This window comes from Notamacropus eugenii, chromosome 6 (genome assembly GCF_028372415.1).
Source record: "Notamacropus eugenii isolate mMacEug1 chromosome 6, mMacEug1.pri_v2, whole genome shotgun sequence".
Taxonomy (NCBI): Eukaryota; Metazoa; Chordata; class Mammalia; order Diprotodontia; family Macropodidae; genus Notamacropus; species Notamacropus eugenii.
In genome coordinates this window covers 69296647-69309205 of record NC_092877.1, presented here as the reverse complement: position 1 = coordinate 69309205, position 12559 = coordinate 69296647, and the positions used below count along the sequence as shown (strand labels likewise).

Sequence of the window (12559 nt, the reverse complement as noted above, 5' to 3'; positions counted from 1 at the left end):
TGGAATAGAATAGATATTTGCATATACATATATGAATGTATATACACAGTCATACAAACAGGATTGTAGATGTCTTTTATGTACAGTTACTTTCTTTTTAAGTGTATAATAACATTAACCTGTTGGCTGCTTTCCCTGCCTTGCCTAGGAGTGAGGTATGAATACCTAATTAGAGATAGCCTGGTTTTTAACAATAATTTCCCTAAATACCTCCACTGATAGCCATGCTGTTTACAGTTCATCTCTATGCCTTGTAACATCTCCTTGCTACAGTGGACTTGCCTGCCTGCCTGGCTTCTACAGCTGCTGCCTCAACAGTTTCTGTGTTTTTAATAAGGAGCAGGGAAGTCTTGCAGTTTTTCCCAGTAGTATAGTTTTAAAAAAGAAACTAGAACACAAGTAAACAAGGTCCCAGATTACATTTTTTCTTAACTCTTTCGTTTCTACTGGTCTGGGGCTAAGACTCCTCCTGCAACAACTAGCCCAGGCACACACAAAAAAAATCCCAGAGAATTTTGAACTGTCTCTGTGTCTAGCTCCTACAATACTCTTTCCTCCTGTCCCCGCACTACCCACACCCATTCAAGACCTCAATTCAAGTTGTGGCAAAAATAGGACCAAGAGGTGAAAGGGACCTCAGGGATCAATCTAGCCAGTCCCTCTTGTTTTATAAGAGGAATTGCAGAAAACTGAGGAAATGTAGGAGCAAAAACTGAGAAAATGGTAAGAGACCATTTGAGGAAACTGAGTTTCAGAGTGGTGAAATAGTCTGCCAGGATCACATAGGTAGGGAATAGGAGAACCAGAATTCAAACCCAAACTTCTGGTATAAGACCCAGTGGTCTTTCTACTCAATCACATCATCCTCCAATGGTATTTTTGTATTCAGTTGTCCAGTTCCGCTTCCTCACCTTTATTGTATCAGGGAAGGGAGGCAAGAACAGGGAAAAACAGGTCTTAGGAGATTCTGTCCAAATGGGTTCCAGCAAGTATTTTCTTTGCATAACTGAGACCTTCTGAAGCAATAAAGAAAGGAGCCCATTTCCATCCTTTGTAGAAAGCAACAATTATTTCTTGAACTTTTGCCCGTGTAATCTAATTATAGTCCAAATCACCCAACTGTTTGTGAAGAAGCTCTTTGCAGAGCTTTTATGCAGAGAGATGACATTGTCAGGCTTGTCCGTGTCCTCTAAACTCCATATGGAACTGGCTGGCCTAAAACGTATGACTTTCCATACTGAATTGGCAGTAGAGGTTATCCTGACCCGTTCTCAGCAAGCATGCTATTTGAATGGCCAGGGTGCCCTGGTGTATCCCAAATGGATAGCTAAGCAGATAGGTTAGCATTAAATAGAGTACTGGATTGGGAATTGGAAGGTGTTTTTCAATCCTGGCTTTTCTGTGGTATGACTTTTGGCAAATCAGTTAACTTTTCTAGCCTTATTTTCCTCATTTGTAAAATAAGGGTGTTAATAATAATTCATAATTACATGGTCCCTTAAAGTTTACTAAATAATTTTCTCACAGCAACCTTGTGAGACAGGTAGGGTCAGTCGTGGTACGGTTTGTTAGCCATGGATGCAGCTGAGGGGCCCCAGGCATGCAGGGAGGAAGCCCTTCTCCCTCTGACCTGAGATGTCAGAGCTACTAACCGAAGAGGAGGGTGAGTTTATAAGGTACTTTGGCAGTGACGACTCCAGGGTAGATGGACTTTGCTCTTGCCTCAGTCCCTACTGCAGCTTCTGGGGTTGAGTTTTCCATTCCGAGAGGATCCTTTGAACACCTTGTTACACCTACTGTAACCACCCATGTTTGTATGTATCTGTCTAGCCATGCGGTTTCATTTCCTCCAGAAATCAGCACCAGCTAGCTTAGAGGAAGCTGCTGAAGTTGTCCAATGCCTCACTTCCCTGCTGGGAAGTGTTTGCCCTGAATATATGCTGACTGCTGAAGGGAACATTATGAGATTGGCAAGCTAGTACTTCTGCGTTCAGAATATCGAGCACACCCAGAGCTGAGTGAGAGCTTTTCAGGTCATTCCAAAACATTTTCAGAAATTTGTTAGGGCCCTTTCTTGAACTTTTATGTATAGAGGAGATTTCTTATGTTCCAAGTAGATACTTTCTAGTATAGAATAGACATGCAGGGTGGTGGAAAGAACATAGATCCCACTTTTGTTACTTTGTTACCTATGAGACTTTGGGAAAGTTACTTACTCTCATTGGGCAGTTTTGTGTGTTCGTCCTTTGTTGACGAAGAAGACCATGCCATCAGAGAAATAATGACATGACTTGCACTTGACTTTGTTTGGAGTGAGGGAGGGCTGCGCAGGTCACCAGCCTCACTTCTCCTCCAGAGTCATCTGAATCCAGTGACCAGATATTCATCAGGATGACTGGAGATGACCCAGGATGAGGTAATTGGGGTTAAGTGACTTGCCCAAGGTCACACAGCTAGTGAGTGTCAAGTGTCTGAGTGTCTGAGATGAGATTTGAACTCAAGTCCTCCTGACTCCTGCACTGGTTCTCTATCCACTGCACCACCTAGCTGCCTGGGAAGTTTTATCATCTGTAAGATGAGGGTTTGGACTAGATCAGAGGTAACTGATCAAGCTGTATTGTAATTTCTACTGGCTCAGTGCACACAGATGATCAGGAATTATCTGGGAGTAGTAGGAGGGGAAAAGGAAAGGGTGTGTGTGTATGTGTGTGTGTGTGTGTGTGTGTGTGTGTGTATAGAGATAGATACAGAGAGAAAGATATGAGATAATATGTGTATAGATATTGTATGTATATATAGATAATATATCTATATACATATATAGATAATATATCTATTTATATGTAGTATGAATATGTATAGATAGTGTATATATAGATAGATGTAGTTTGTATAGAAAGAGATATAGTATATGTATAGATATAGATAAATGATAGAGATTATGTGTGTATACAGAGAGATAGATAGGGAGATAGATATAGTGTGTGTATAGATATAGAAAGAGATAGTCTGCATATGGAATGTATGTATATGTGTGTGTGTTGGATGTGTGTTTATGTTCCCTGCCCAGAAAAGCAAGGGACTTGGAAGGAACCGTGAAGTCCTTTACTAGTCCAAGCTGATAGAGCTAATAGGGACCTCATCTAGTCCAATCCTTTCATTTTACAGATAAGGAAACTAAGACCTATATGTAAACCTTAGTCTTTCTCTCTCTCTGTATATATATATATACATACACACACATACATATATGTATGTATGTATACATATATGTATGCATACACATATACATGTGTACACGTATATGTGTGTATACATGATATACACACACACATATATATACACACATATATGTGTATAGTGACTTTTCCAGGGTCACACAGCTAGTAAATATCTGAAGCTAATTTGAATTCAGGTCTTTCTGGCCTCTAAGTCTCAATGTAAGGTTCATGAACTTGTGAGGGTTTTTTATATTTTGATAACTATGAATCAATATAATTAATATCCTTTGTAATCTTATGTATTTTATACATTTAAAAGCATGATTTTGACAGGGGATCCACAGGTTTCACCAGACTGCAAAAGAGATCCATGACATAAAAAGGTTAAGAACCTCTACCTTCTCCATGCCCTCCTATTTGGCATACACAAACTTTAAGGTCAAGTGATTTTTCCAAGGACAAAGCCAGGTACTGGCAGTGGGCAGTAGAACCCAAAAGTCAAGAGACTCCTCTTTGAATTATATTCACTCTTTCTTTCTGCCCTGCCCAAGGTCACCTAATCCTTTCTTGGGTACTTGATGACATTTCAAAGACTGTAATTCCCTCCTATGATATGGAGTACTGGCCTTCCTTCTTAGTATCAAGTGAAAACACTTCTCTCACCAGAAGTGAGTCAGTAATCTGCCATCAATTTTTGGCTCAGAAACCAAAATAAGAGAAGGTCGAATGCTTGCTCATGGTCTTGGGAAGGAGTGGAATGGCGAGACAGAATTAGAAGCAGTCACCAAAGAACCCCTCTTTTCAGCCTTAGAGATGAGTGAGAGATTGACCAACTCTGATAAAGAATTTCATCATTCAGCCCAGTACTAAAGATCAGGACCTGCCAAAGATGTCCAAAGGACTTGGGAGTCCCTAGGTGATGGGAGGACTCAGATGAAGGGCTAGGCCCAAACAATATGATAGAAGACCCTGTTTTCAAAAAAAATGAATGTTTTAAAAAACAGCTGCTGTCTGTCCTGTCAGAATCAAATTAGTAAGCAGAGGAAATTGAATATTGGCTTTGGATCACATATTTCCAGTCCCCTGAAGTGGAAATGCCAGTTAGGCCTCTCCCATTCCCCCCCCCCCCCCCCCCCCCCCCGCCTTCCCGGCTTCATAGCATGAATGCTTTCTTTCCAAGGGCCTATTTCTGTCAGATCTTTACCTGGTTCCAGTAGCATAAGACTACCAAAAGTTTTTTTTTTTTTTTAAGCTTTGCTTAAGCATCCATAAGGAGGAAGCCAGATTTTTTTTTTTAACTGAAGCAAGAAAAGATTTAAAGAACGGCCAGAGGAGCTGCTGACTTGGCAGTAACCTTGAGCAACATTCAGGTTGTATTTGCTCAATATCCAGCTGCATCCAGATTTCTTTCCTGGTGCAGGGAAGGTGGAGAGACTGGAATGGAAGACAAATAGAACTGCAGTTATGTTAACCAGGACAAGAAATCCACAGGCAAGGAGTAATCCTCTTACCCCCACTCCAAGAGGCCAGCTTTATTTCTCTTCCTTGTAGGCTTAGGATTCTGCCCCAAGATCCCTGCACCTAGAGTCAGTCAGTCATTTCTAGCTTAAAATCCTGGCTCTCTTCACATCCTGTGGGACCCGGATTGAGTAACCAAGCTCCCCTCTTGGGGTCTTAATATTCTCATCTATAAATGGAGGACTTGAAGTGAGATGGTCTCCAAATGCCCTTTAGAATTCTAAATCCTGCTATCACTGATCTGTTTTCCATATCTAGAAAATGGTAGCAGAAGACATTTGGAATTAGTTTTGGGGGGAAGACCTCTTGGTCTTATTAATTTATGCTACCTAGTGATCCACAGAAAATAACAACAAATCTGAAATCTCGATTATAGATGTTTAACCTTGATGATAGGATAGGATCAGATATTATTAAACAGTGACGTCTATAAAGGATTAACTCTTTTACTTACTACCTTTGTGACTTCAGACAAGTCACTTAACTTTTCTAGGTTTTAGTTCATCTATTTGTAAAATGAGAAGATTGGACTAGAAAATATCTGAGGTCCCTCCCAGGCTCTCTGATTGCTTGAAATAGTAAAGGATTTCCCAGTTCCTTCCCAAACCCTTGCCTTTCTGGGCAGGGAACTTCCACAGACATCAAAGGGACTTCTAAGTGCCAAGGGAGAGAAGGTATGGTTTGTGATACTCCACAATATTATTCAGATGAGTTTGGAATCTAGAAAATTATACCTTGTGAGCACAAGCTCCATGAATTCCCTGCAGAAAGAAAGGGTCTGAAAAGGCATATTGAGCATCTGAGGACCAGCTTTTGCAAATTATGAAGGCTGTTCACTAGGTAGCAGGTAAAGTGATGGATTTTCTAGTCATAGCCAGTCTTAAAGATTATTTATTAAGGCATTAAAGGGAAAGGAAAGGAGAGGAGAGGAGGAGAAGGAAGGGGAGGAGACTATTGAAGAGTGGAGAGGAGGGAGATGAAAGGAGAAGGGAGGAGAAGAGAGAAGAGGAGAGGAGAAAGGGAGGAGAATAGGTGAGTGGACGAATAATAATATATAATAATATAATATAATACATAATAATATAATATATTATAATAATAATAAAGGGATGAATAGCTATAAATAGGGTCTGCCAAAGGTAAAATTTTGAAATATGTAAAATCAGTCTTAGATGCCCCATGATTAATTTGTTCTACTGAAGGAACCTGAGGAGTGGGTGAGTACTAGATCTTTGGTCAGAAAATGTGAGTTCAAATTCACCTCTGACACTTACCAAGTTGAGCTAGAACAGAAATTTCCTAAGATGTCTTCTGGCTCTTCTTTGATTTTCTTATTCCTGTAAAATGGACATAATGACACTTGCACTGTCTGCCTTACAGGGTTGTTATGAGGAAAGTGCTTTCTTGGTGAGCTTCATATCCAACTGAATGAACATTTATTAAGTGGCTACAGTAGTCAAGAAGATAGGTTTTAGATAAAAAGAATAGGAAAAACAAAATGAAACTCCCAATAGAGCACTGTAGAAATGTCAATTACAATTATAATCACACTTCTGCCTTCTTTAAATCCAAGTCATAAAGCCCCTTGGCTCTGACTAGGAGGTTCGCTTCTTCTTGTAGGATTCCATTTTCCAGAGGTTTTATCACTGTCCCCCATTAGCATCCTGGCCTCAATCAAAATAAAGGTCCTCTCCGCCTAGAGCCCTGTTCCCTGACTGATATTGATAAGTGTTAAAAGTTATGATCCTATGTGCTAATGTGGTGCAGTCAGTTATTTTGTGATCCCTTAACCAACTCCAAATATACATTGAAACAAGAAGGTCTTAAAGAGGTCACAGTCATAGAATATTGGTGTTAGAAAGAACCTCAGAAGTCATCTACCTGACCAGAAATCCACTCTACAACACAAATAAAGTGGACATGCAGTCCTTGTTGGAAACCCTCTCCTTCCTCATGTAACCTAGCCCACTTTGGGACAGATTTTCTTATTGCTAAGAAGTTTGTTTTCTTTTTATCGAGTTTTATAAATCTGCCCCACTGGACCTTCTACCTACTGGTCTTGGTTCTGCCCTCTCAGACAAAACAGAACAAGTCTAATTACTTTCTCACATAAAATAGTGGTGAATGTCAGAAAAGGATTGAAGACATCATTGTCCTGGCCACTTTCCTTAAAATCAAGACTCTGGAAGGAACTGACCAGTCAGAGAAAAGGACTGTGAATATTCTGTGCATACTATACAATAAGAAAGAAGGCATTCTGGGGTATGATGTGTTCAAAAAGTAGAAATAACTTGTTGGTATGGATGAGCTATGGGTGCCCACATTATCCTAAACGTTCTTAAACTGCAAACATTCAATCAAAGTAAAGAAGGAGTGGCGTTAGCTTGGCAGTGTGAATATTTGATTCCTTTTCCTAATCCTTCCTATGACCTTATTAGAAGAATGCCACTGGAGGCAAGTCCTTTTGTATCTGTGTAACTTAAGTAAATCCCTAGGATTTATTTATTAAGTCACAAATGGGACATAGTGACTTAGCCATAGAGTAGGATCTATGTAAGTGGAAGGAATTTCCACTCTGAAATTCCATATCTAGTACTTCCTACCCCATAAGACTGATCCTGAGATGAGATATCCAGGCAGCAAGAAAGGCCACCACCACCAGGGTACCCTACCTTCTTTGACTTTTCCCTAGATACCTCTCTTGCCTCTAGGGTCAGGACCACCTGAGATGCCTTGGATAGACAAGCAGGAAGAATGCTACCACCAGGGGTATCCTACCCTCTTTATTTCCACATTCCCACCTCACCTACTTTACTGCCCACATGGAATTCAACAACTCCAATTCTCCTAATGAGAATCACCAGGCCTTACCACCAGGCAAGACCTGCCCCCAATACTATCATCTCAGCTATTTAAGTAGCCAAAGGCTCTCTGGGCCTTGCTTTCTGCTGCCTTTCCATCTTTCCAGGAACCGTACTCTCCCCATTTAAAGTATCTGCTCCTCGAGATAAAGAACTATCTGGGTTTTTCTTTTCTGTGTCCCCAGTGCTTAGCACAATGCTTGGCATATAGTAAGCATTTAATAAATGCTTTTTCATCCAGTCATTCAGATGAGATAATTAATTTGAAGACACTTGGTAACCTTTTCTCTTCATCTGGCTCCTTTGGTCAGAGACTATTGTACAAGCTTTCCCTCTCTGATATTAAATCTCCATTTATAAAGGATAGACTAAATTGTCAAAATGGCTGGTCTGGTACATAAAATGGAGAATCAATCTGCAGATTACCAGTTTGAAGTCTGATCATGGTGATGATGATAATGTTTGATTTGTAAATAGTAGGGTGGATTTTCTTATATAGTTCATAAACAGGTTGTGAAGACATCAGGACAGAAGCCATGAGATAAGTCTATGCCAAAAGTGATGATTTGGAGGGGAGTAATACTCACTTGGATGTACAAATTGAAGTCTGCTGAACATTCTGTTTAGAAAGACCTCAATTCGTTCTCCTTTCTACCAGCAAGAGAGACCTCTAGGCCTGAGTATGGGAAGCAAAAAACAAGAAGTAGAGGTCCTTACTTGACCTCTACCTGCTTCCTTAAGGGGAATGAAGATTGATTTCTCCTCTCCTCTCTCTGTGTTCTTGTCCTCGGAGGTTGGTGGTAATCAGTGGTAAAGTAGTCTAAAGAAAAAAAAATCCAGTTAAACCACAAACTGAATTCACCCTTTAGCTAATCAAGAACTGACTGTTTTCCTAGGGAAACCAACCATAGGACAGTAAGAAAGAGTTGGCAAAATGTGCAGGCCATGTAATTCCTTGGCAGAATACTCATGAAGTTATATTTTGATAAGAATTTAACCCCAGAACATTGCCTCTGAAATCTAGCAGTCCACCCACAAATGGCTTACACATGTGGAATCTCCTTGGGTGAATTCTTGTCCTGAAATGGGGAAAGGCAGAGCAAGTGTCCAGGACTCACATGACTGGCACAGTTTTTTCCAACTAGGGATTCTGCAGTGCTCTAATTAGCTGCATTGTAATTATCATACCTAGTTGAAATACTAAATCACGGAGTTCTTGGATGGTCTGGTAAAGAAGCATAGAAGACAGAGTTAGTAGGGTATAATTACTAAGTTCATATCGCTCTTTTATTTCTTCATAATCAATATTACAAGACCCCTCTTTCTTTGTTGTCTTGAACTTATATCCACTTTTCTCAAAAGGCTGATTACCTTATAATTCTTCATATATCCAGGGAAAATAGAAGTTTATAGCAAAAGTGTTCAGAATTCTTTACCTCAAGCCCACTTAAAATTAGTAAAATAAATTAATTAAAAAAGAATTAAAGTTAGGAAACTTTGGTCTTTAAGTCATGGATAACATTTATTTTCTATTCAGCAGATGAACATTTAAATTCAGGAAAAGCATGGAATTAAAAGGCAAATAAACTGTTATATAAACTCTTAAGTCATGTTGACTTAAGTGGTGAGATCATGCCAAGAAAGTTAATATAGCCAGCTCTAGGGGAATGCCGATCAAGTGATTTATTCACCTCTGTGCATTTCTAAGCAAAAACACATGTCTGCAGAATGAGACACTGCAAAACTAAAACAAAAAGATCAAAATGCCAAATTTATCTCAAACCTTTTTCATCCATGGAACTTTCATTTTTTAAATATGATCTTGGTGCATGAGCAAGCAAAGCTTAATGAATATAGAGTGAAACTCAATAATGGACAATAATATGTATTTCTGTTACAGTCATTGCCTTTCCAGTGTACGCTTTCAATCTCTTCCTGTCTCTCTTTTTCTCTCTGACTATGTCTGTCCGTCTCTCTGTGTGTCCCTCTGTTTCTGTTTCTCTTTGTCTCTGTCCCTATCTCTCTTTTTCTCTTCTCCTTCCCTCCCTCTCTCACCACGTCAGAACTAGACCTCAAAGCCAGGTGGATGGGCACCTTTAAGGGCAAAATCAAACAGAATGTGACTAGGAAGTAAGATGACTGCTTTCCCTATGGGGATTGGTATAATCATTCCCTTTCTTTATCATGCTTATCAAGCATTTCTTGGGTGCTTACTTACTCTATGCAAGATTTGGAAGAAACAATAGGATTTATTCTATCCCACTGAAAAGCATCCAATAAGTGTGTAAGTCTTTGTTCTGGATTTCTTTTTGTGGTTTGTCTCTCCTACCATGTGGTGTATGCTGCTGTTAGGAAACTGTAGAATTTTAGAGCTTAAAGAAACTTTGGACCCCAACTACTTTGACTTTTTAATTGTAAAGATTTGGAAACCGAGCCATAGAGAGGTAGAGTGACTTGTCCACAGGGATACAGCTAATTAGTGGACAGCTATCTAAAGGAAAGAGACCAAGATCGAGAAGACTTGAACTCATTGGCTGAAGGAAATGGAAGCATTTATTATCATAGAGAATTTGGAGGGCAATAGTGGGAACAGAAAGAGGGACATGGAGCTGCCTTCAAATACTTGATTCAGAGTCATGATGAGAAAGATTAGACTTGTTTTGCTTAGAGAAATAGAGAGAAGTAGGAGTAGACGTTGGAGAGAAACTGGCTGACAATTAGAACTGTCCAAATGTAATGGGATGCCTTAGGAGCTGTTGGGTTCTGTTCTATATCCCTAGAAGTCTTCAAGCAGTGATTGAATGACCCCCTCTTAGGCATGTTTTGGAGAGAGTTCCTAGTGGGAGAGTTGAATCAGATGACTTTAGGAGCATTTTCTAACTTGAGATGTTCTACTAGAACCAGAGCCAAATTCTGGCTCGTTTTTACATCAAGTCATTCATTCATTCTATGGATAAAGATCTGTCAAGAGTGTCTATTCACAACTCATTTTGGGGGTTCATACCTTACATTTTAAAATTTCCTATTCAGAGAGGATGAATATGGTACCACGAATGGATTCCTGGGCTTGATGTCAAGAAGATTTGAGTTCAGTGTCATCTCAGATATTTACTAGCTGAATGACCTTGGGCAAGTCAGTTAACCTGTCACCCTCAATTGTTTTATTTTTTCCATCATAAAAAGGCCATAGTAATAGTCTCTAGCTCCCAAGGTTGTTGCAAGGATCAAATAAGGTAATACGTATAAAGTCTTTATCAAATGTTAAAAACACTGCATAAATGCTAGCAATTATTAAAATACAATCGATTTGTACACCCACCCCTTATCTTTTTGGCATAATGAGGAGTGAAAGTACACAAAATACTTTGCTAGATATTTTAGAAAGGCTAATGTATGGGGTGAAGGGAGATATGTTCACTGAAAAGTTTATTCCATTTGTTTCCCACAGAAGGAAAGTTTTTCAATTTAGCCAAGTCAAATGTGTATAAAAACCAGCCTTCTGAATCTCTTCTCCACAACTCTTCCCCTTCGTATACCCCCCAAAAAGTAGATTGACTGAGAACTTTCTCTACATGTTCCTTCACAGTGCTAAGTATAAATACCTGTAAGATATGATTGCCACCCATCAGGAGATTATTACCAACTTATGTCCATTCAGTATTCATGCCCAATGTTTCTTGGACTTAGACGTGGGCATTTCGTTTGCATGCTTTGAGGGGTGTCTGGAAGTACCTTTTCAGTGGTCTTTTTTGTTCTGCAATTTGACTTTTCACTCTATTGCCATGGATTTCATGTATTTTTTAAGAAATCCATTTTTTGATGAGTGTGAATTCTTTCTACTCACATAGATTGTCACATCTCTATGCCTTAATATATGGTATTTGAATTCTTTCTAACATGGCAGGACTTATACCTTCTGATATTTCCTCAGGAACTTAGGGGAGGCAGGGAAAGAGGAATTTTGTGGAGGAAAGTTCTTGTATACTGTTACATGTTTCTATACAGGTAGTATCTCTCCCATTCACCCCACACTACTCCTGTTTGTAAACTCTATAAAGGCATGTCTCAGTTTTTTTAACTTCCTGAGCATCCAGCCCAATGCCTTGCACATAGTATATATCTGGTAAATGTTTATCAAATGAATGAAATTAAATGATAAGAATTTCACTTACCCTGAAGAAACAGTTGCTTAAGATCTGTGCCCATTTGTTATCTTTTCTCCCCAAATCATTTAACAGATTCTAAGACTGAATTAGTTATCCATGCCTTCATCTGCAACAAGCAGCAGAAATTAGGACACAAAGATTCTGAGGAGGATATGTGCAGGGAGGTAGATGCAGAGGTGAGTGGGAAGAAGGCATGACATTGGCACATGTGTCAGGAGCCAGGCTGGATTAGGTGATACAGTATAGAGAGTTAGCACCTTTTCCTACCTTAAAAGAGTACTTCTAGCCATGTGATCCAAGTAAAAGCTTATAGAAAGACAGGATCTTGAAGAAACTTCAGAGGTCCTCTAGGTCAGAGGTTCTTACACTGGGTTCCACAGTGGATAGATTTCAGAGGGTCTGCAAACTTGGATGGAAAAAAAATACAACTATTTCCACTAACTTCTAACAAAGTCAGCATTTCCTTCAGTTAGGTAAAAGACGATTCTGAGAAAGGGTAGGTACTTCACCAATCTGCCACAGGAATCCATAATACAACAAAGGCAAAGAAACCCTAATCTAGAACAAAGGCCTCATTTTACATAAGAGGAAACTAAAGCCCAAAGATATTAAAGACTGAATACCCCAGAATGAAAAGAATATATAAAGCTTCAGAAAGCTTATCCTTTAAAAGATGGAAATGATCTAGTTGACATCTTTAAAACTGGCTTTGAACCCTGAACATAAAAAGTTTTTTTTTTCTCTCATGACAGTTTAAACATCTACCCATAGTCAGGGCTCAACCATCTTCTGG

The 12559-nt window shown here is 39.4% G+C and overlaps 1 protein-coding gene across 10 annotated transcripts in view; it reads left to right on the top strand.

Annotated features, from left to right (window-relative positions):
• LDB2 (LIM domain binding 2) overlaps positions 1–12559 on the top strand; it is a 401477-nt gene that overhangs the window by 226287 nt on the left and 162631 nt on the right. The gene's annotated exons all lie outside the window — the stretch shown is intronic.